This window comes from Jaculus jaculus, chromosome 4 (assembly GCF_020740685.1).
Source record: "Jaculus jaculus isolate mJacJac1 chromosome 4, mJacJac1.mat.Y.cur, whole genome shotgun sequence".
Taxonomy (NCBI): Eukaryota; Metazoa; Chordata; class Mammalia; order Rodentia; family Dipodidae; genus Jaculus; species Jaculus jaculus.
Genome location: NC_059105.1, coordinates 103,546,544 through 103,569,398, shown reverse-complemented (window position 1 = coordinate 103,569,398; position 22,855 = coordinate 103,546,544). Strand labels below are relative to the sequence as shown.

The window sequence follows — 22,855 nt, the reverse complement described above, 5'->3', positions numbered from 1 at the left end:
CTGGGGGAGGGGCCCACTCTGGAGGAAGGACTTCCTCCTTCAGTTAATCCTCCCTGGAAGCAACCTCAGAGACCCACCCAAAAGGGATTTCTGTGGATTACTGAACAGATCAAGTTGACAACACCTTAACTATTACAACTATACATCCCTTGTCAAAATGACACCAAATCATATCTCCTTATATCATACTTAATTTTCAAATGAAAACAGTAAAAAGCTCATAATTGCACCTAATATGGTATAACTATCCCATGTACAACCAGAACCACAAAATCTTACCCCCAACAACAAGCAAGGTTCCTTGAGGAATGCTTAGTCTCTAACATAATAGGTCTAATATAAATCCAACAGTTAGCTCGTGATATAATCTTAATATTGATGTAGATATGTATGAACACTCTGTATCAAGGTAGGACAGAAATATTGCAATTACAATCCTCATTTTTATAACTGGTCACATGGCCTTAGCTGGTATTTGTAACTGCCTTCATCTACTTCCCATTCTGTATTTCCTCCACCTTCAGCAAGCACCTCAGCAGGTCTTGGTTCTTTACCTGGAGGGGTGACCCATACCTTCATTCCTGGAGGATCTGGGCAATTTATCATACTACCTCTATTGGGTTGTTGAAGTTGTCCATTGACTTTGATAACAGGGCATAATAACACTAAGAGGGGCATGGTAACACTAAGATATGCCCTAAAGAATCTTTTGTACTCCAGACATACTCTTCCTTACCTCCATTGTGGAGGAACAGACCAATTTCCCCCTGGTAGTCTGGATCAATCACTCCTGCTACCACTGTAACTCCTTTATCAGCCTGTTCACTCAAGGGCATCAGAAGCCCAAAGTAGCCAAGGGAAAGTCTTAGCTTCCAGTTCAATGGAATGTTCTTCATGTCTCCTGGCAAAAGCACTCCTCCCTCTCACACCAAAACCTCTAGGCCATCACAGCATAAAGTTGCAGGAACAGGAAGCAAAAATTTGGCCAATGGGTCATTTGGGGTGATGGTAAGTGGGACCATTAATATTTTCACCCCTTGACTCCTGGACCCATGAATCCAGACTATAGGAGAAACTACCATATATAGGACACTGATTCAGAGCATATACAGCCTGCTGAAGGACACTCCCCCAGCCCTCCAAGCTATTGCCACCTAGTTGGCACTGTAGCTGTTTCTTTAAAAGGCCATTCCACAATTTTATCAAGCCAGCTGCTTCAAGGTGGTGTGGCACTTAGTAAGACCAGTGAATTCCATGACCATGAGCCCATTGCTGTACTTCCTTGGCTGTGAAGTGAGTTCCTTGGTGAGAATCAATGTTGTGTGGAATGCCATGATGGTGGATAAGGCATTCTGTAAGTCCATGCATGGTAGTTTTGGTAGAAGCACTATGTGCCAGAAAGGCAAATGCATACCCAGAATAAGTGTCTATTCCAGGTGGTTTGACTCAGGTGTCTCCCATAAACTTCAGTGTTCTGAATATTAGGTTCCTAGCTATTGGAGATTCAGGAATTAATGCTTCTTGGAGGCAGTCTTACTGTTAGGGGCAGGCTGATGGGTATTATAGCCAGTGTCCCCTTGCCAGTGTTTGGCATACTCTCTTGTTTGTATTGTCCACCTTATGTTGACCAGGGGGTGATGTCCCCCTTCTGCTCATGCCATTGTGTTCCCTGCCATCAGGGAGCTTCCCCCTTGAGCTTGTAAGCCAAAACAAACCTCTTTTGCCCCACAAGCTGCTCTTGGTTGGGTGATATCTACCAGCAATGTGAACCTGACTGCAACAGTAAAGTGGAACCAGGAGGTGGGATTGCTGCTAGACACCTGACTATTAAGGAGCTAACCAGCTATTTTCTGGTTATATCTGAGGCCTGCCACATAGGAGACAACTTATATCTGGTGCTGAAAACCTGGTTAAAAGCCTGTGGCTGTAGAGGTCATGAGTCCCAGAGGGAAAGATAGCACTCTTGCTATGCTAAATGAGCAGGTTCTCAAACTGCTTTATTCATAAATATTTATGTTATCGATTTGTGCTGGTCTCAGTCTCTATCAGAGAAGATATTTTTCTTTTTGCAGTAGGAAGAGATTAATGCAGAGATTAATGCTAGTGTGGACAAAGTGCTGAGAATAGCTAACTATTGTTTGCTCAGGCGTAAATAGGGCATTTATATCCCCCACTCCAAGGGGGACATCATGGAAGAGGTGGAAGACAGAATCTAAGATCCAGAAGATGGAGACAAGTGCTATACACACTATCATCTACACATGGCATGAGCACTATATTCATAACTCATAGTGACTCTGGTTTTCTGCAACTGTACAAGGTTAAGAAAATCAACATTCCGTTTTTGATGGCAGAGGAGTCCATGGGAACCCTTCCCTCCCAGAATGACTATTGGCAATTAATGGTTGCTGGAGGAGTCATGCTTTTTATTGGCTTAGTCACTGGAAAGTTGCTCATGTACTAACAAATAACTCCCCAACCATGCTCATACAAGAAGCACTAAATAAACCTATTTATCACCAAAGAAAAAGACAAAGTAGGAAGGGAACTACTTAGGAAGAATAAGAGATTTACTAAGAGGAAAATAAGAGGGTAATACAAAGTTAATATGATAATATACGTTATATACAAGGACAAAAAAGACAACAAAGATTGTATTGAGAAACAAATAATGGAGGGCTGGAAATCTGGACTCAGCAGTTAAGGTACTTGCTTGCAAAGACTAAGAAAAGAGTTCAATTCCCTAGTACCTACATAAAGTCAGATGCATACAGTAGCACATGCATGTGGAGTTCATTTGTACTAACTAGAGGCCCTGGCATGACCATTATCTATCTGCCACCCCTACAATGAATAAATAAAATATTTGAAAAATAGATAATAGAGCTGAGAAGATGGCTTAGTAGTTAAAGGCAATTGCTTACAATGTCTGCTTGCCTGGTTTTAATTCCCCAGCCACCCAAATAAAGCCAGACCGACATTTGTTTGGAGCAACAAGAAACTCTATTATACCAACTTGCATTCATGCACACACATGAAAATAAATAAATAAAATGGTTTAAATAGATAACATTTTTATTGCCTGAAAACTCACTACAAATTTAAATAGCTATCTTATATACTTACTGTTCTGTGGGCCAGACACTTAGGCAATGTACATTGAAAATGATTTATTTAAGCTCTACAGTGTCTGGATCCTTACCTTAAGCTGCTTAAATAGCTGAGATCTCATAGGACTGGCTCAACTGAGGCCACATGTTTGGAGTTTTATTTATAACTCACTTAGGGCTCTACAAACCACATGATAGTCTCAGAGGTCCCAAAGGAATTATTAGGAAGACAAGCTCCCAGGGGACAACCACTTATAAAGCCTGTACTTATGTCATTAGGCAAAACAAGTCACATAATCAAGCCCCAATGTGGGAAGAGCATGCACAATGAATGTGAATTTTAGCTCAGTTGTTTATTAATTTCATTTCCCTGGTTCTCAATTTTCTCCCTCATAAAATGAAGTTAACACCCAATTCACATGGTTTCAGACATTAAATGAAATTATAGCAAATACATAATATAGGAAAAAGCATGTATTACACAATTGTAAAGAACATATGTTTTTAAAAAATTGATCACATATTTTATAAATTTGTTCTTTGAATAATATCTTTGAACAGTTGTGAGTGGTATTACTTTGAATCTGTTATTCAGTATTTCTAATAGTTTTAGAACCATCTATGAGCATCATACATGTAAGAAATGATTACATTGTTTTCTCTTTTTTTTTCAAAAATACCTCATGCTACTTACTAAAATGTATTATTTTTTCTATCCCACATAATTCCATTTGATATTAGAAGCTTTAAATCCTTTACTTTTGTTACATTCTGAAAGACAGACTGTTAAGCACTTTTAATACTAGCCTCACTTACTTTAATTCAGAATTTTGGTTTATGAAATGATTGTGGCAAGTTAACTGGGAAAGGAAAAATAAAAGAGTATGTGACTGCAATTGAGGAAGCAGCCATATTCCCAACTCTATACAGTCAGAGAATATTGTTGGATTAGATGAAGAGAGACCCTTGGGATACTTCACCAAACCCTCATTCCTTTCTAGCTTCTTTTTTCATAGTCTTACTGGATTTCCCTTCAAATTCCAAGAAGTTTCTTAAAGCTTTTCTTCTCTACTCTGTAATGTTTTCATGGGCCATGGTAAATTTTGTGGGAAAAGTAAATTCCTGTCTTATAATGTCAACTCCTTCACACTATCATTGAATGAAACAGTAAAGAATATCATCAAAATTAGGGGTAAAAGGCAAGTGTAGTGGCTCACGCCTTTAATCTCAGTATTCAGGAGGCAGAGATAGGAGGATTGCCATGAGTTTGAGGCCACCCTGAGACTCCATAGTGAATTCCAGGTCAGCCTGGGCTAGAGTGAGACCCTACCTCGAGAAACCAAAACAAACAAACAAACAAAATTAGGGATAAAATTATTTTCCCTAACATCCTTTTAGCTTCATTTCAATAAATATTTGTACTAAAAGTATTTATAACAAATAGTAACACTTTCAATTGATTCAATTTCAAAAGTTTGATTTTCTTTTTTTTTCTTAACTTAGATTTTCATTTTCCCCACATAGTCTCCTGTATGTTTCACATCTTATACTTTAGATTCTGTATATGAGAGAAACATATCACCTTTGTCTTTGTTTTTTTTTAATTTTTAAATTTTTATTAACATTTTCCATGATTATAAAAAAATATCCCATGGTAATTCCCTCCCTCCCCACCCCCACACTTTCCCCTTTGAAATTCCATTCTCCATCATATTACCTCCCCATTACAATCATTGTACTTACATATATACAATATCAACCTATTAAGTATCCTCCTCCCTTCCTTTCTCTTTCCTTTATGTCTCCTTTTTAACTAAGTCTGGCTTAGTTCACTGAATTTGATGATCTCTAGTTCAATCTATTTTCCTTCAAATGATATATATTTATTCTTTTATAACTGAAAGAAATGCATTGTGCATATTCACACATTTTCTATATCCAACTATCTGTTGAAGGGCTTCTAGGCTGGTTCTCTATCTTGGATATTGTGAATAGTGCAGCAATAAACATGGTTGTACAAGTGTCTCTATGAGATGCTGATTTAGACTCCTTTGAATATATACCCAGGAGTGGTATAGCTGGCTCACATGGTAGATCTATTTTGAGTTTTCTGAGGAACGTCCATACTCTTTTCCACAGTGGCTATACTAGTTTACCTTCACACCATCAGTATAAGTGTCCTTTTACCCAGCATTGTCTCCAGCATTGGTTGCCACATGTTTTCTCTCTTTTTCATTTTCATAAGATTATATATATATATACATATATATATATATAACATAAATATTATATATATAGCTAAATGTATAAATTATATACAAGTATGGGTTTCATTATGATATTTTCATACATATATAACATGTGGTTATGTCATATTCACCATCCCATTAATTCTCTCACTTATCTTTCATTCATGCTGATACTCTTCCTCTTCCCAAAGAGCACTCCCTTTCACTTTCAAGTCTTTTCTATATTTTCCGAGAACAAATGAGTTAAAGTACAGTAATATACTGGAGTATGTCTGAGGCCTTATTCACAGGAGTATGAGCAACTTAAGTAAGAATGGCTATGGCACTGATGAAAATGTGTACCCCCGCCCCCACACACACACTCTGGAAACTCTAGTGTCTAAAATCCTCAAGGAAGGGTAGGGCTTTATAAGCCAGCCTCCAATTTATGGCAAGATATTGAGATGGCCAATCTTGTAGAGGTCTTATGCAGACAATCACAGTCTCTGTAAAGTCATGAGTACAGTGGTTATATCATGTACCAAAAATAGTGTTCCACAGCACTCCACGCCTTCTTCCAGCTCTTACAATGTTTTTGGCTTTCTTCTGTGATGTCCCCTGAACCGTGGGTGAGGTGAATATAGAAGTCCCATTTTAGGGCTGAACATTGAACTGTTGCTTATTCTCAGAACTTTGACCTGTTATGAGTCTCTGCAGTAATCACTGTCTACTGCAAAGTTTCCCTCACCAATGCTGAGAGAAGAATTAATGTACAGCCACAAACATAAATAGTCAAAACATAGTTTGGTGGGCATATCATGTACCACAGCATCTTTGACCTCTCCAGCTCCAGGATACTAATCAGGATTACAGTACCAGATGTGAATTCCTTCCTAAAGATCATGCCCCAAATCCAGTCAGAAGCTAGAGGCTACCCCCTAACAGTCACACCACTTTTGTACCAGTGGACACATGTGGCCTGGCAGGTCAGTTGTGGAACACAGCTTGGTAAGACTGTTGATGACTGTTTTCTTCTACATGGCACCTTCTGGCATTATCACAGCTACCAGTAGAATGGAAGCTTCCAGATCAGTTCCAGCTTGATTTATTTATACCCTGTAACCCAAGTATATACTGTCTTCAGTAATAGGATATTACCATCTATTTTTTTTTAAATATTTTGATTCACCTGACAAAGAGAGAGCAATGGAGAAAGCAAAGAGAAGAGAAAGAGAGTATGGTCACTCCAGGGCATCCTGCCACTTCAGTTGAATTCCAAATGCATGTGCCACTTAGTTAATCTAGATTTGCATGAGTCCTGGATAATTGAACCTAGGCTAACAAGCTTTTCAAGCAAGCACATTTAACTACTAAGCCATCTCTCCAGTTCACCATCTAGTTTTGTATTGCCAACAACAGTAACAATAGTATTATACATGTGTATATTGTATATTGAACATCTTTCCCCTTATAACCTCCTACTTTTCCTTTTCTCACTTTTTCCCTTCTCCTGCTTAACAACTTTGCACCCTTAGCTTCTCTTCTACTTTCAAGTCACATATACACATATGATTATATGTATCTATATAAATCATATATATTTATATATGATCCACATAAAATAAAATCTAGTAACAACAAATTAGAAAGCATATGATATTTTTCTTTCTACTGAACATTGTAATCTTCAGTTGCATCTAAATTCCTAAAAATGCCATATATGTATATAGATATAGGTATAAATATAGATATAGATTTTTTTCCTTATCCATTTCTTTGCTTATGGAATTCCTAAAATTGCCATAACTTAACTCGTTATTGCTGAAAATTCCTATGTATGTAATGTATGTATGTATATATATATATATATATATATATATATATATATATATATATACATACATACATACATATATATATATAATTTTCCTTATCCATTCCTTTGGTTATGGAAACATGTATAAGTTAGATATTGTAAATAGTGTTGTAATAAACATTGATGTGCAAGTATTTTTTCTATGAAATGTTGACTTGGAGTTTTGCAAATACCCAGAAGTGGTACAGCTGCTTCATATGAAAGATATACTTTGCATTTTTTGGGAAATCTCCACAATGACTTCCATATCCGTAGACTTACTTCCTACTCCAGCAATAGTGTCCACATCCTCACCAGCCTATGTTGTTTTTTGTTTTGTTGAAAACCGCCATTCTGACAAGAGCAAGATGGGATATTAATGTAGTTTTAATATGCTTACTAGTCATTTGTGTTTCATTTTTTAGGATTATCTGCTCTCTTCCAAAGCTCATTTTTTGATGGTGGTTTTTTATTTCCTGATTTTTGGGGGGTATTGGTATATTAATCCTCTGTTAGATATATAGCTTTTCTTCTTTCAGTCAGAGTAATTGCAACTTTCAAGAACAACTAGATTTTTTTTTAGAATTGATGTTTTGTTTTCCTTAGTTTTATTAGTATTTAGGACACCAGATTCAATAGGAAGCTATATCCTGAGATTATAAAACTCTCTACAACAGTCACGATCCAAGGATGAACCCACTGAGCAAATCTAGTAGTAGTTCACTAAAACCAATCACACTTTAAGCATGGATAATTTTAGAGAAGGAAGGGTGCTAGCGGCAGTTCTATATACTAGTAACTGTTGGCATGAATGGGAAGAAAAGCCAAAGAAGAAGTATAAAAGCAGAATAAGACTCATGATTATTGTTGGGTGCACAAAAAGGAACTAGAAGAGGAGAACAAAAGAAGGAACTGTAGGAATTAAGTAGGAGGGGCTGGGGGAAGATATGAGGGAGTTTGAGCTACTATCAGACTATAAAGGCACAGGTTATACAATAAGATAAATACAACAGTCCCATCTCTCAGAAGGCTGAGCCACAGACTGAAAATTAGGCTGGTATTTGTGAAAGGAATATTAAAAATGAAAAAGGAAAATGTAAGGAAGTAAAAAGAAGTGATATAGGGCAAGAACAGATCATGACTGGCTCTCCTGGTAGTTATTCATTCTTGAGTCTCTCAGTATACCTGCCATAACAGTAAGAAATGTCTCATCACAAACAGTTCCTATGTGATGGCTTACTTTCTTGAGGATAGCCATTCTAACTGGAGAGAATGGGAATCTTGGTGTAGTTTAAATATAAATTTCCATGGTGGCTAAATATGCTAAACAATTTTTCAATTATTTGTTAACCATTTATGTTTTCTTTTATCAGAACTATCTTCAATTAATTTTTCCACTTGTTAATTGGATTTTCTTTTCTCATATTTAATCTTTTGAGTTCTTTATAAAAACTGAATATTAATCTCCCATCAGACGTGTTAGTTGGCAAAGATTTTCTCCCATTCTGTTGACTGTTTCAACACTCTGACAATTGTTTCCTTTGCTATGCAGAAACTTTAATTTCATGAAATCTCACTTATCAGTTCTTATAATTATTGCCTGAATTATTGGATTCTTCTTAGAAAGTCTTTGCCTAGGGCTATATTTTGAACTATTTTCCTGTGTTCTTCTAACAGTTTCGGAGTTTTTGGTCTTATGTTAAGGTCTTTATTCATTTTGACTGCATTGTTATTGAGAATGAAACACAGGGATCTAGTTTTATTCCCTTACATATCACTATCCATCTCTCCTAGCATTATTTGTTGAACAGGCTATCTTTTCTACAATGTACATTTTTGAACACCTTGGCTAACAAAGTGGTTGTAGCTGCATGTGTTTTTCTTCTGGATACTCTGTTCTATTGCATTGACACACATGATTATTTTTGTGCCAGTATGATATTGTTTTTACTATTATATCTTTGTTATAATTTCATATGAGGTATTGAGATGCTATCAGCAATGCCCTTTCTTCTTAAGAGTGTTTTTCTATCTAGGACCTTTTGTGCTTCCATATGAATTTTGGATTTTTTATTTCATATCTCTGTGAAAATTTCCATTAGAAATTTTGATGGAAATTGTACTGAATCTGTATACTACTTTCAGTAATAATAATTTCCACAATATTGATTTTGCCAATCAATGGGTATGAGAAGTCTTCCCATCTTCTAGTGATTAGCTTGTTGTCTGTTTCCTTTGTTTCTCACCTTACTTTTAGGTTTTGTGAACTAATTTGGAGTCCATTTTTATTAAACTCCTTAGAGGATATTCTTTTTTTCTCTTTATGTAAACCGTATAATGTAATTAAATTATCTCCATCAGTGTACAACTGAGAAATGTTATAGAAAAGTGTCCTCTGGGTATTACCTGACAAACCATTGTCCTCATTGATGCTGTGATTACTGCTATAAGACTTGCATAACTGGTTTGTTAATGTTCTGCCATGGAAGAAAGACTTCTGAAGGTCCATTTATCCCTGAGTATATATAGACAGTTATCAGCTTTTCCAAGGGAAGGGCTCATAAGATCCTACTTCTATCTAAGGATATATAAGCTGTTAATGATTGTTGGTGGAGAGGCTTTTCTTTGGTAGCTTAGCCACTCATAAATTGTTTATGCTCCTATAAGAAACCTTTCACCAATGTTCCTGTAAGCAATCCTAATTAAACTCCTTGGTTCACTAGTGAAGACTTGTTTGCAATCATTCCTTTGAACTATCATTGCCTTCTTATCTGGGGTACTTATATATTCACATATCATTAGAAAAAGTTCATATAAAACTTGGCACTGAAGATGGGCCCAACAGAACTAGTGATGTTTTGAGGAAGGACCTACACACACACAATCCTTGCCCAAGAACTAGGTCACGCCACCTCTAAAGAGTCTATGCACTAAACAATGTGCTTGCATCACATGGTGAAGGACTTTGCAGAGGAAAAGGTTCATATTAATACATTCTGCTTTTGCTTTTTAAGGGGACTGCAATAGAAATATATTAAAGATAGTCTCAAATATCCAACATTCTTTTACCTTGTATTTTAAATCAAAGTTATAAGAACCTATAGGTCTTTATAAAGAACTCACTTCACAGCACAGCTGTAGTTCACTTGAAAACAAAAAAAGTTCCCTTTGTGCTATAGCCTTACAAATAAACATATATTTAGAAATGAACAGTTCAATTATACATCAAGCATCATTCAATCTTGCCTTTGATATAAACGTGAATATAGTCAAATTTGCAAAGCGTTCATGTAATAGTTTAGTTGACATAAATTTAAAAGGCAAGGGAGACCTTTATAAGCTTCAGCAGTGTCTTTGGCACTCAGAAGCTCAGCTGAAGTTCCGGCCGGTGAGGACAAGTGGAGCCACAAGAGTCCAGACGTAAAGGAGCAGCAGACCCAGCTGGAGCTGATTTTGACCCACACAGCTACCCACTTGCTGCTATCATTCTGAAACTTGGCATCAGGACTGTACCAGTTGGTCATGATCATCATGATGTACAAGGAGGCACAGCAGAGCATCAGGTGGAATAGGGAGCAGCTGTACTGCACCCCCTCCTTCTCGTTGTCCATGGCCCGCCTCAGCTGTCCATCTTCTTCATCACGGGCTCCACTGGTGTCACTGAGGATCACACTGTTGCTCCCCGAGAGGGTCAGCTTGTTTACCTGACTTGAAGTATGGAAGCTAGAGTACCCAAGGCATATACCACAGACAAGCACAACAACAACAAAATCATTAAAACTCAGAAAGTGTCCATGTTTGATGATGGAGGAGAGGTAGGAACAACAGCAGTCGTGTTTCCAGGAGCCAAAGTTGGTGCAGTTAAGTGTGTAATGATGCTCAAAAAGGAAGGGTTGCAGGAACAATCAGGTTTATTGGTCATAGCTGACAATGTGAGGTACAGGGCATAGACAGTAATTATAGAGGACTGAAGGAGGTCTGAACGAGGCTGGTATTCCTGAATTTTTGGGTGGGTGGATATAAGAGAAACCACAATGCACAAAATCAGGTTAATAATGAAGCACTTGTTTTCTGTGCAGCCATCTGGTTTAGTGTAGAACATACAGAGTGCCACAACAATGCTAGTTGACATGATATACAAGCAGCTTATAACAGAGAGCAAAACCCCAGACCAGACCCTTGGATTTCCTTCTTCCAACGATTTACCCATGATTCATTCAAAGATTGAGCCATGTCTACCAACAGCACCAGCTGGATAAGGATGAACAAAGTGGCTCCGGACACGCCAACTATAAACCAGACTGAAGTGAAATAGCCCCCAGGAATGTAGAGAGACCCAACCATGATACCAACAATAGTAGCAATTTTGAAGAACCAAAACCTTCAGCTCAGTTTCTATCCTCTCTGTCCTCATGAGACAACATGCAACAGTGCCCAGGAGAATGCAAGCATAGAATAACTGGGCCACAGTGGAATTCTTAGTGTTGGGACAGCAACTGCACAGCTAGCATGGTGCACCACTGCAGAGGCATGAAACCTTTAATCCCAGCAAGCAGGAGGCAGAGGTAGGAGGATCGCTATGAGCTCGAGGCCACTCTGAGACTCCATAGTGAATTCCAGGTCAGCCTGAGCTAGTGCGAGACCCTACCCAGCCGGCCACGGAGAAGGCGCCCAGCATGGCCCCCATGGTGATGCTGGCTGGTGATAATGGTCGGCCAGGGGGCTTCCTGAATGCTGGTTAGCTGAGACATCGCCTCGCAAGAAACGCGACGGTTTCTCAAGCCCCTCGTCTATACTTTTTAATATATTTCACAAGCCAGGCATGGTGGCACACGCCTTTAATCCCAGCACTCAGAAAGGAGAGGAGGAGCACCATGAGTTCCAGGCCACCCTGAGACTCCATAGTGAATTCCAGGTTAGTCTGGGCAAGAGAGAGAGAGAGAGGGGGGGGGAGAGGGAGAGGGGGAGAGAGGGAGAGAGGGAGAGAGGGAGAGAGGGAGAGAGGGAGAGAGGGAGAGAGGGAGAGAAGGAGAGGGAGACAGGGGGAGAGAGGAAGATAGGGAGAGAGGGAGAGAGAGAGAGGCCCTACTTTGAAAACACAGAAACAATAAGCACATATAAACATTTATTTTTCAGGCAGATAGGCATAAAGCCAGGCACAGTGGCGCATGCCTTTAATCCCAGCATTCAGGAGGCAGAGGTATGAGGAACATTGTGAGTTCAAGACTATTAGAGCTGTTGGAATGTCTAGCTATTCCACCTCAATCAAGCCATCCTGGAGATACTTATTATTTTGGGGGGATTTTTGGTTTTTTTTTTTTCATTTGTTTTTTGTTTTGTTTTGATTTTTTTTGTTTTTGGGATTGGGGGGTTGTTTTGTTTTTTGGGGTGTTTTTTCAAGGTATGGTCTTGCTCTACCCTAGGCTGACCTGGAATTCACTTATGTAACTGTACTTTCAGGCTGGCTTCAAACTCATGGTGATCCTTCTACATCTGCCTCCCAAGTGCTAATGTTTAAAGCCTGCGCCCCCTTGTCTGGCTGAAGATACCTTTGGAAGCTGTCGGGATCATCCTCCCCAGGTAAGGCATACAGCTTCACAAGTGTGTCCGTGTCAAAGAGAATGGCAGGCCAAAGAAAATGAGCTTAATTTGTTGGTGATCCTGTGGGAGATCGACCTCGGTGGCACCAGCCTCACGTGCTTCACGGTTACTGTCATCTGGGCTGGTGTTCCGCGGGCAGGCACTGGACTCGGTGATCTCCCCCTCCTCCGGTTTGGCTTGTTCGGACAGGGTTTTGTTCTGTTGTCTCTTCAGCCTGGTGCGCTGGTTTTTAAACCAAGTCTGACATCCTGCCTGCGATGGGAAAGACGTTCAGCCAGCCGTGCTCTCGAGCATGCAAGCGGCTTGAATTGTTTCTGTGTTCGGAGATGAGATGTGCAACTGATGCTAAGCTATCTAAGAACAGAAAGTCCATGGGGACAATCCTGGCATAGATGGCCCTTCACATGTGGTGTAAAATGGTGTGCCTTCTTACTGTAGTTGTAGTTGCATTGTGCTTACTATGGGTGAAAAGACACATGGCTGCTCCATTTGAAGGTATGCTGTCTATGGAAAGAATTCCACTGTGGCCAGATTACCTTATATGATAAGGAATGAGACCCCTGGTGAGCGAAGTACATACATCATATGAGCCCAGTGATGCCCATTGTCAAATGGCTGATAGACTAGAGAACATATTTCAATCCTAAATGCAGTGCACACGGGATAAGATCATGTGTAGAACATGGTGTCATTTGCATGGTCCTTGCTCTGGCTGAATTGTCTTCACAGAAATAAACTCCTGCATAAGGGAAGAATTGCAATAAGAAAAAGACATGTGCAGCTGGAGAAATTGCTTAGTGGTTAAGGTACTTGCTTGCAAGGCAAAGGACCCAGGTTCAATTCCTCAGGATCCACATAAGCCAGATGCATAAGGTGACATATGTATATTGTATTTTTTTGCAGCAGTTGGAAGCACTGGCATGCCAATTTTCTCTCTGTGTGTCTCTGTCTCTGTTTCTGTCTCTGTCTCTCTCTCTTTTTCTCTCTGCCTTTTCCTCCATTTTTCAAAATAAATAAATAAAAATAAAAAAGAGAAAGAAGACATGTGGATGCTATCTTCCACCCTAACTTCTGAATTGACAGGAAAAGTATGGGGGAGAGGAATGAAGCATGAGATGAACATGTTTTGCTTGGTATTCCTTATGGCTAAGGGGCTGGGGCATAAGGGAAAGTGTGTATAGATTAGATCTAAGCCAAATAGCCCTTCTTAGGTTCCAAAGACTTTGAACTCATGGTAAGAATTGGACAGAGCAGCAGAATAGAGGAAATTAGAAATGATAGAAGTGTTCCCTCATTCCAACCTTTTATACAGAGGAAGGAACATCCATGGTGCAGTATGCAGATATAACCTTAAAAATGGTCTGATAGAGAAAAATATGGTAATCAAGAGACACTCTGCCTTTCAACTGCTTGAAATGGAAAAGACTTTTAAGCAAGAAATGAAAGAGTATCTCACAGCCTAGCTCATAAGGTATATAAAAGATATGAAATTATGAATCACAGAAACCTTCCTCTTGAATAGCATTTTATAAGATATAATCACCAACAAAGGGAGAGGGGATACAGTCTGTATAGAAACACCCTCTAGAAGGTGAAGAAATTTAATCTTAAAACTGTAGCTGGTAAATCTCAGCCCCAGAATTAGGTCACCCCACAAGGTGAATGGTTGGTCAGGGAGGCCCATGAGGTTGCAAAGCAATGCAGGCCATTACCAAATACTTGGTTAAGAAGATTCTGTTGCTGAAGGCACCACAGGCTGTGATCACAGGACACTGAGTCACCATACTGGAATTGAGAAGGCACCCAGTTCCTTCATGGCTTGACCTCATGGCACTGGAAAGTACTACAGCAGCTTCTGGGTAGGAGACAATGGTCACCAACAGTGTTAGTAAGTAGGAGACCTTGTAAGCTACAGAATGAACCAGCCAGACACTTGTACAATAGTGACACACAGCCTTCGCTAGTAACCAGCTGTTCTTCAACTATACATAAGGCCTGCTCAGTGGAAGAGAACTTATCTCTGGTACTGGAAACCAAATCAGAATCCCAGTCAGGAAACTCACACACTCCACTGCTCTCTTGAGAAGAAGAGTGAGCTTGCATACCAAAAAAACCCTCAACTAACTTTGCATACCCCATTTAAGCCAAGCTGATCTCACTCTTGTTTTGGAGACTCTGCTTTATTTTACAGTTGGCAGAGAAAATGAAAGAGAGTCAAGATCCATTGATTAGAAAAGAAGATATAACCAAGTCTATAATGAGACTTCCCACCTTTATCACATCTGCCAGAGCCACTGAGAAACCCAAGAAGAAGCAAGGACAGAGGTATTTTTCCCACTGCTAGCCGGACAACTAACTCCAGGGATGCAGTGATTCCAGTGGCGGTTCATCAAAACAGAAACACAGAGAACACAGAGAACTCAACACTAAATCAGATAGCTAACAGGACTGCCTTGGCTCAGGAAACACTGCAGAAAAGGGGGCAGAAAGATTGTAAGAGCCACAGAGTGGGTAGGAATACCCTCAGGCACAGTCTCCCTATAGAGAATGACTGAGGCCTTCATAGCCACAAAGTGAGTATTAAACAACCCCATTGAGGAAGGCCCTCTGGGAAAGGGGAGCAAGGGAAAAAGAGCATAGAGTTTAATATTTTATAAAAATAAAATTATTAAAAATTTAAAAATACAGTCTCCCACTATTACTGTGTCAGGACCTATATGACTTTTTATGCCTTTTAGCATTTGTTTTATTAAATTATGAAGTATTTGATCCATAAACATTTTCAATTGTTAGTTCTTTTTAATAAATTCTCCCCTGTATTGGTAGTAGTGGCTTCTTTTTGACCAGCTCTCAGCTGATACTTTGTCAGATATAAGAATAGTTTTGCGCAGTTGTTTACAGTTTCTATTTATGTTTAAGTTGATTTTTATTGTTTGTCACTTACCTTGTAGTCCTCTTTGCTAAATACATATATTTTTGGAGACAACAGATTTTTTAAAAAATATTTATTTATTTATTTACTTGTTTTGTTGCAGAGAGAGAGAGAGAGGGAGAGAGAGAGAGAGAGACAGAGAGACAGACAAACAGAGAGAATGGGTGTGCCAGGACCTCTGGCCACTATAAACAAACCTTGTCCTTCTGGCTCATATGGGTGCTGAAAAATTGAACCTGGGTCCCTGGGTCCTTAGGCTTCACAGGCAAGTACCTTAACCACTAAGCCATCTCTCCAGTCCTGGGGTAGTCTTGGGAAATGGCTGGTCTCTCTTGCATTAGTGAGTGAAATGCATGTGGGGCCTGTTCCTACCAGGCACCGGATGGCCTTTCCAAGGCAACCTGGTACCTGGGGGTGGATGTTAAAAAGATTGCAAGCAGTGAGCCCGAAGTAATACTCAAGAGAAAATAATGGTATAACCAGAAGAAATGAAAGTATTCCAGACTGGGCTAGAGAGATTGATTAGTGGTTAGGGAACCTGTGTGCAAAGCCAAAGGACCAAGGTTCAATTCCCCAGGACCCATGTAAGCCAAATGCACAAGGAGGCCCATGCATCTGGAGTTCATCTCCAGTAGCTAGTGGCCCTGGCATACCCATTCTCTTTATATATCTGCATCTCTCTCTCTCTCTCTCTCTCTCTCTCTCTCTCTCCCTCCCTCCCTCCCTCCCTCAAATAAATACAAATGTTTAAATTTTTAAAAAGTATTATATACTAATATTAATCTAATGTCCAAAATGTCTTAGGTATATTTTTATAGAAGGAAAGATTTTCCTCACATAAATATAGAATGTATAAACTGTTGTAAGATTTAGCATCATTCCATTTAATCATTAGAAACATTTATTCTGGAAAATTTCCCTTATATAACATTAGATGTAATTTTGTATTATTCTCTTGTGTTACAGACAATTGTTTATTTTATCGTTACTAAGCCAGTAATTTAAAAATATAAACATCATGATATAGTTCAAAGAGAAATAGAAAACAATGCCTTAAAAGGGCATATTATGGGTGGAGAAATGGCTTAGCAGTTAAGCGCTTGCCTGTGAAGCCTAAGGACCCCGGTTTGAGGCTCAATTCCCCAGGACCTGTGTTAGCCAGATGCACAAGGGGGCGAACGCGTCTGGAGTTCATTTGTAGTGGCTGGAGGCCCTGACACGCCCATTCTCTCTCTCCCTCAATCTCTCTCTCCCTCTCCCTTTTTCTCTCTGTCTGTCACTCTCAAATAGATAAATGAAAATAAACAAAAATTTGTGTTTTAAAAAGGGCATGTTATCATGCAGTAAAATGTACCTACATATGAGGGCTTTGTTTGACATCTGTTAATGAATTTTTGGAATTCTGACAAGATGTACATATGGGAAGAAATGTTATTGACTGACAAATAATTATATATCAAACCCTCAGATAAGAATGGCACTAAGGGGCTGGAGAGATGGCTTAGCAGTTAAGCGCTTGCCTGTGAAGCCTAAGGACCCCGGTTCGAGGCTCAGTTCTCCAGGACCCACATTAGCCAGATGCACAAAGGGGCGCACGCATCTGGAATTCGTCTGCAGTGGCTGGAAGCCCTGGCACGCCCATTCTCTCTCTCTCTCTCTCTTTCTCTCTCTGCCTCGTTCTTTGTCTGTCTCTCTCAAATAAATAAATAAAAATAAACCAAAAAAAAAAATTAAAAAAAAAAGAATGGCACTAAGATTTCAAGACAAGACAGTGAATACATTTGGTTTAGTCTCATCCAAAATGGCTATAAACATCAACTTCAGTGTCAACTTCCTACTTGTACCTCAACTCTCCCAGGGAAACTGTGGGCTGGCCCTTCCTGAGTCAGCCGCTTGAGCCCACTAACCAATCAGGTAGGTCTCTGCCTTAGGCATCTGAGTGTGATGATGAGGTTCATTTTAATTGGAGGTCTGATTCATACAAATGGGCCTGAAATGTCTGCATAGGTCCCTTACCCTTCCCACTTCTCTTCTTCCCTATGTGAAGGGGATCTTCTTGATGTCCCTTTAGAAAGGGGAGGGGGAGAAGTTCCTTTTACCAGAGTGCTTGACTACTTTGCTTCCTGTGTGAGCCCCTTCCCAGAGTCTTCTTTCCAGGATAGAGACCTGTCTCTATGTGAGGACAGAGGAGAATTTCTTTTGGCTTGAGCTTTCCTGCTTTGTCTTCCCTCTTAATCCTAACTCCCTCTAAAATATATTTCATAATATACTCTTCTGAATCTGCATTCTCAACCGTTCATTGACATGGACAAAACCCTAGGCTTGATAGCTGCTGCTGTAGGAGTCTTAATCCTATAGAGCTATCAATCCTGCATCACAAGGACTTTGTAGGATTCATTGATTTTTAAAACTTGCAGACCTTAAGTAGACTTTAGAAATAATTAATCCAGGTTTTCATGCCTGCCTTTTTATCTCCAGTCTAAAGGTAGTGATCCTTATCCTACCAAGTCTAACTCACTCTTATGTTACTCACAGTTGAAACTTACCAAAAAAATTCTAGAAGCAGTCTATGTTTTACTATGCCCAGGTATACCACAGGATTAAAGCAGGAGAAATTATGATGAACATATGAACTAGTTCTCTTCTTTTTGGATGCTTTAAAAATACTCGAAGTATTTGTGAGGTTGTAGAATCCTGAGATAAAACCTTTATATATTGTGATGGTTTTGTGTCCCCCATAAACTAAGGTATTCTGAATGCTAAACTCCCAGATGATGGAGATTTGGGAATCAATACCTCCTGGAGGGAGTGTATTGTTAGGGGCGGGCTTATGGGCGTTTTAACCAGTTTCCTCATGCCAGTGTTTGGCACACTCTCCTGTTGCTATGGTCTACCTTATGTTGACCAGGGGGTGATGTCCACCCTCTTCTCATGTTGTCATTTTCCCTGCCATCATGGAGCTTCCTCCTCAAGTCCGTAAGCCAAAATAAATCTCTTTTGTCCCACGAGCTGCTCTTGGTCAGCTGATTTCTACCAGAAATGAAAACCTGACTGCAACAGTAAAGTGGTACCAGTAGTGGGTACATTTGCTGTTAGACACCTGGCTCTATAGCTTTGGCTTTTTGGAGCTGATTTTCAAGAGAAATGTGGAAGGATTTGAAACCTTGGCCTAAGAAATACCTTGCAGTGCTGTAAGTACAGCTAGATGGACTATTCTGGTCAGAGTTGAAAGACCTGAATGCAGTAACAACTATGAACTGTGAGGGTTGGCTTACGGGGGGTGTGCCTGGATGGAGCTAGCAGTTTGTGTGAGCAGCTTGCTGTTATACCTGGGTCCTGGGAAGCTGTGCAGGGTTGTTTTGTGTAGAAATAAACTGGAGTGAGCAGAGGGATATGGCACAGAAAAAAATGAAACCTTTGGGCCTAAATTGCTGCCCATTCACCTGCAAATTGTTTGAGAGATTAAAACCTTTCAGTTTGGGCTAGCTGACCTGCACTGGGGCAACATAAATAATGTAGACTCTTTTGGAGGGGCCTGAGTGCTCAAGAAGTGTTCTTCAAAGTCTGCTTTATTTTCCCCCTGGATAAGTAAATTGGCACCCTACCTGGTATTATGGAGTATAAGAAATATAGGAAAGAGAAGCTCATTGGGTTTACAACATGGTCTTGTGTTCTGGAAATGGCCATGGGCAGTGTGAAGCAGGTTTGATGGATGCCTGCACGGAGACTCCATGGGGCCATGTTGGGGGCGAGCTTATGTGCATTATAGCCAGTTTCCCCGTGCCAGTGTTTGGCACACTCTCCTGTTGCTATGGTCCACCTTATGATTGCCAGGGGATGAAGTCCATCCTCTGCTCATGTCAGTGTTTTCCCTGCCATTGTGGAGCTTCCCCCTTGAGCCTGTAAGCCAAAATAAACCTCTTTTTTTTTCCCAGAGGCTGCTCTTGGTCATCTGATTTCTACCAGCAATGCTAACCTGACTGCAACATGTATTTTCTCTGTCTGGTTCTAAAAATATAATTTATGTTGGCTTAGGAAGAAACTAGCAAAATTGTATTTCCCAGACATATGTGCTATCCCAAACTTATTTTTCTTCAGTAAGAAGCCACACTTATTTTACAAGCAGTTTCTTCATGGTTTTATAAGGTAAATTATTAGAAAGGTTTCCTGTATATGGACTCACATTCTGTTTGCCCTAATATAACCCACTTTAAGGACTTCTTTAAAGATCATAATCTGTCCGTAAACTTCCAACAACCTTCAACATTTTTCCTTCTTCTACCTACATCCTTGCCTAACAGAATAGTTATCTTCTGTCAAAAGTGTCTCTTCTAATCTTGATTCTGAATCAGCATCCCAATCATTTGCTGTGCAAATTCATAGGGTTTGTGTTGGGCTAAGTAAGTCACAATTTATGGAGAATTGGCATTTTCAATAAGAACCTTTTGATTATTACATATACTTAATTCCTTAGATTGATGCCTACCAAATAGGGTTGCAAAAAGTATATGGATTCAAGTACTTCAATATTCATTCTCAGATAATCTTCACAGCTTTCAATAAGCAGTAAATCATTCAGCAGTTCCAGGGTTCTGTATTATCATAATTACATACACATAAGAATCTAGGGTGAGGGCTCATTGTTCAGAGGGTTGGGTGGTATTCATGGAGAACATGCTCAGAAACCAAAAGGACCAAGCCAGTGTCAGGAGTTAGGAGTAGAAGCAGCCCTGCAAAATGTTACCTTCATCTTGCTCCAAGAACATGAACAACACTCTGATATAACTAACATTTAAGGCAAGCATGTTCTATAATAAACTTTAAGTTTTTGAGTCTTCAGGTAACTTTTTCCTCCCTTCCTTCCTTGTTTTCTTATTTCCTTTTTCCTTCTCCATTGCTATTCTTTTCAGTACCCAGAACAGTTCCTAGCACAAACAACTTTAAGAAAATGTTTAAGTGATTCAGCTTATGAAAAACAGGAGCCTAACTGGCTCCATGATCTGGATAGAACAAGTCATTTAGCCTTACATCACCTGTGTCCTCATCTGAAAAAACGTGATTCATGATTCTCATTAAGATCTCTTCCATGTTCTAAAATTAAAGTCATGATCATAGGAAAGGAAGCCCAATGAATTTCTGATGCAGGGTCTCCCTATTTAAAGACTGTTGTAAATTGAACTGGAATGGCTGTGAGAAAGACACACACTGATTACTTCAATAAACACTGAGTTTCAACATAAACTGGTATAGAGGTTTCACTATCCTGTATCACCATCATAAATAAAACCTGTCCGATGGTTTCCCTCAGTATTGTTTTTGCTATTTTGGGCAACCCAACTAGTGTTCACTGCTTCCACTCAGCATGATTCTGCAAATGCCAGCCACACTGCAGAGTTTAAAAGGATGGAGTATCTAATTAAGATGATATGTCTGGTGGGAATAGCTTTCAGGGAGTAATGATATGACTAGATGATTTTCAACAAAAGAATCTAAGAACCAAAGTAAATGGTCTAAATCTATTTCTGTCATTATATAATTTCAAAGAAGCTACTTAACTAGTATGCCTCAGTTTCTCAGCTTCCTTATTTATCAAATTGGGATTTACCATGCCCCATGGAGGACTTGTAAAGATTGCATAACATTGTAGACATACAAGTACTTTTGAGTTTTTGAATGCCTCCCATATGCTTTTTAAGTCACTGTGTGGTTGGTGCTGAAAGTGACAAAGAACTAAATTCCGTCTATGTTCATAAGGTTAGAGGCATCCCCAAAGGCTCACAATTTACTTAACAGAATATGACATGAACACTGGGATAGTCTCCAAGAGAAAAGCAGTTCTCAGAGGGACAAGTCAAGGCATATGCCATTATAGTGTTGCATCTAATTATATTGTCATGACTTCAGGGTAGATGTCTATGAATCATCATGGTGATCAGGTGAACCTGACATTCTGAGTAGGTAATAGAGAGAAAGGTGAATATATCAAAGACAAAGTCACTTCCAACTTAAGAATTGGGTGTCTTGCCAGTTGATCAGATCATCTATTTAATGAGCTTTAGCCTTACATGCAGCAATTGACTGTGATTGTCATAAGAGCACATTAAATGTTCTGAGTACCATACATGGTCCTAGTGCAGCTGTAATTAGGACAGATTGTTACAAGGACATTTTTTCTCTGGCTCCATAAATGCTGACAAAATTCATGTTTTCTTTTCTAGGAATCAGCTCAAAAGTCAGTGCTGATCAAACAAAACACACCATCCTTTTGGCACTAAACTAAGTGCAGCACAGTCTGTATGGAGATGCTGGCAAGCAAGGGAATCATTTTTCTAAGCTGAGGCCAGTCCCTGGAAGTGAACTTAATCATAGTGTGGCATTCCAAGAAGGGGAGTGACAAATTTTCAGAGATAGATAAAAGGGAAAATGTAAGAAAACCATATAACAAGATTATTAGGTGGTAAATTATATTGGATTTAATTTATATGTCCTAAGCAGCTGTACTTTGCCAAAGTGAATATAAACATGAAATACATATGTTAATTATTGCAAAGCTGAAAGCCTAGTTGGGGTCAGATAAGTCTCTAAAACTGAATTCATTTGGCTGTTACTTCTGAATACTGTCCACATGGCATGGGTAACAAAATGAAGCACTATTTGAGAGAACCAAATGTGCACTCTATGTTATGCCTAGTCTCATTTAGTCAAGGTCACACAGATAGGTTCTACAAAGAAAACATTATTGCCTTTTGTTTTTGAAATATAAACCTACTATTCGAAAGCAAGTACCTTATAAATAAACCAATTGGGAAAAAACAAATGGGATTAAATGGGATTGAAAGTTATGTGAGAATGAATAGATTTTCTAACAGAAATGCCCTGTTGTAACTTCCTCTACTAAGTCATCTTTCAACCTTTAAAATCTTTAAGACCTTCTTGTTTTATGCCTTTGACTCTGGTCTTTTCCATTATCAGAAAGCTCTGGGAGAATACATATATATATGTATATATGTGAACTTTTCTTATATTATATAGTGATAGTGTGCAATAGCCAAGCCCTTACAATGTTTCGGTAACTGGAAAGCTATGCTTATGATGTACCATATTTGGATTTTGGCAATTTCCAATAATA

At 39.2% G+C, this 22,855-nt stretch overlaps 1 pseudogene; it reads right to left on the bottom strand.

Annotated features, from left to right (window-relative positions):
• Nucleotides 1–10,562: 10,562 nt before the first annotated feature.
• LOC123460295 lies at nt 10,563–11,880 on the bottom strand (annotated as a pseudogene).
• Nucleotides 11,881–22,855: the final 10,975 nt, after the last annotated feature.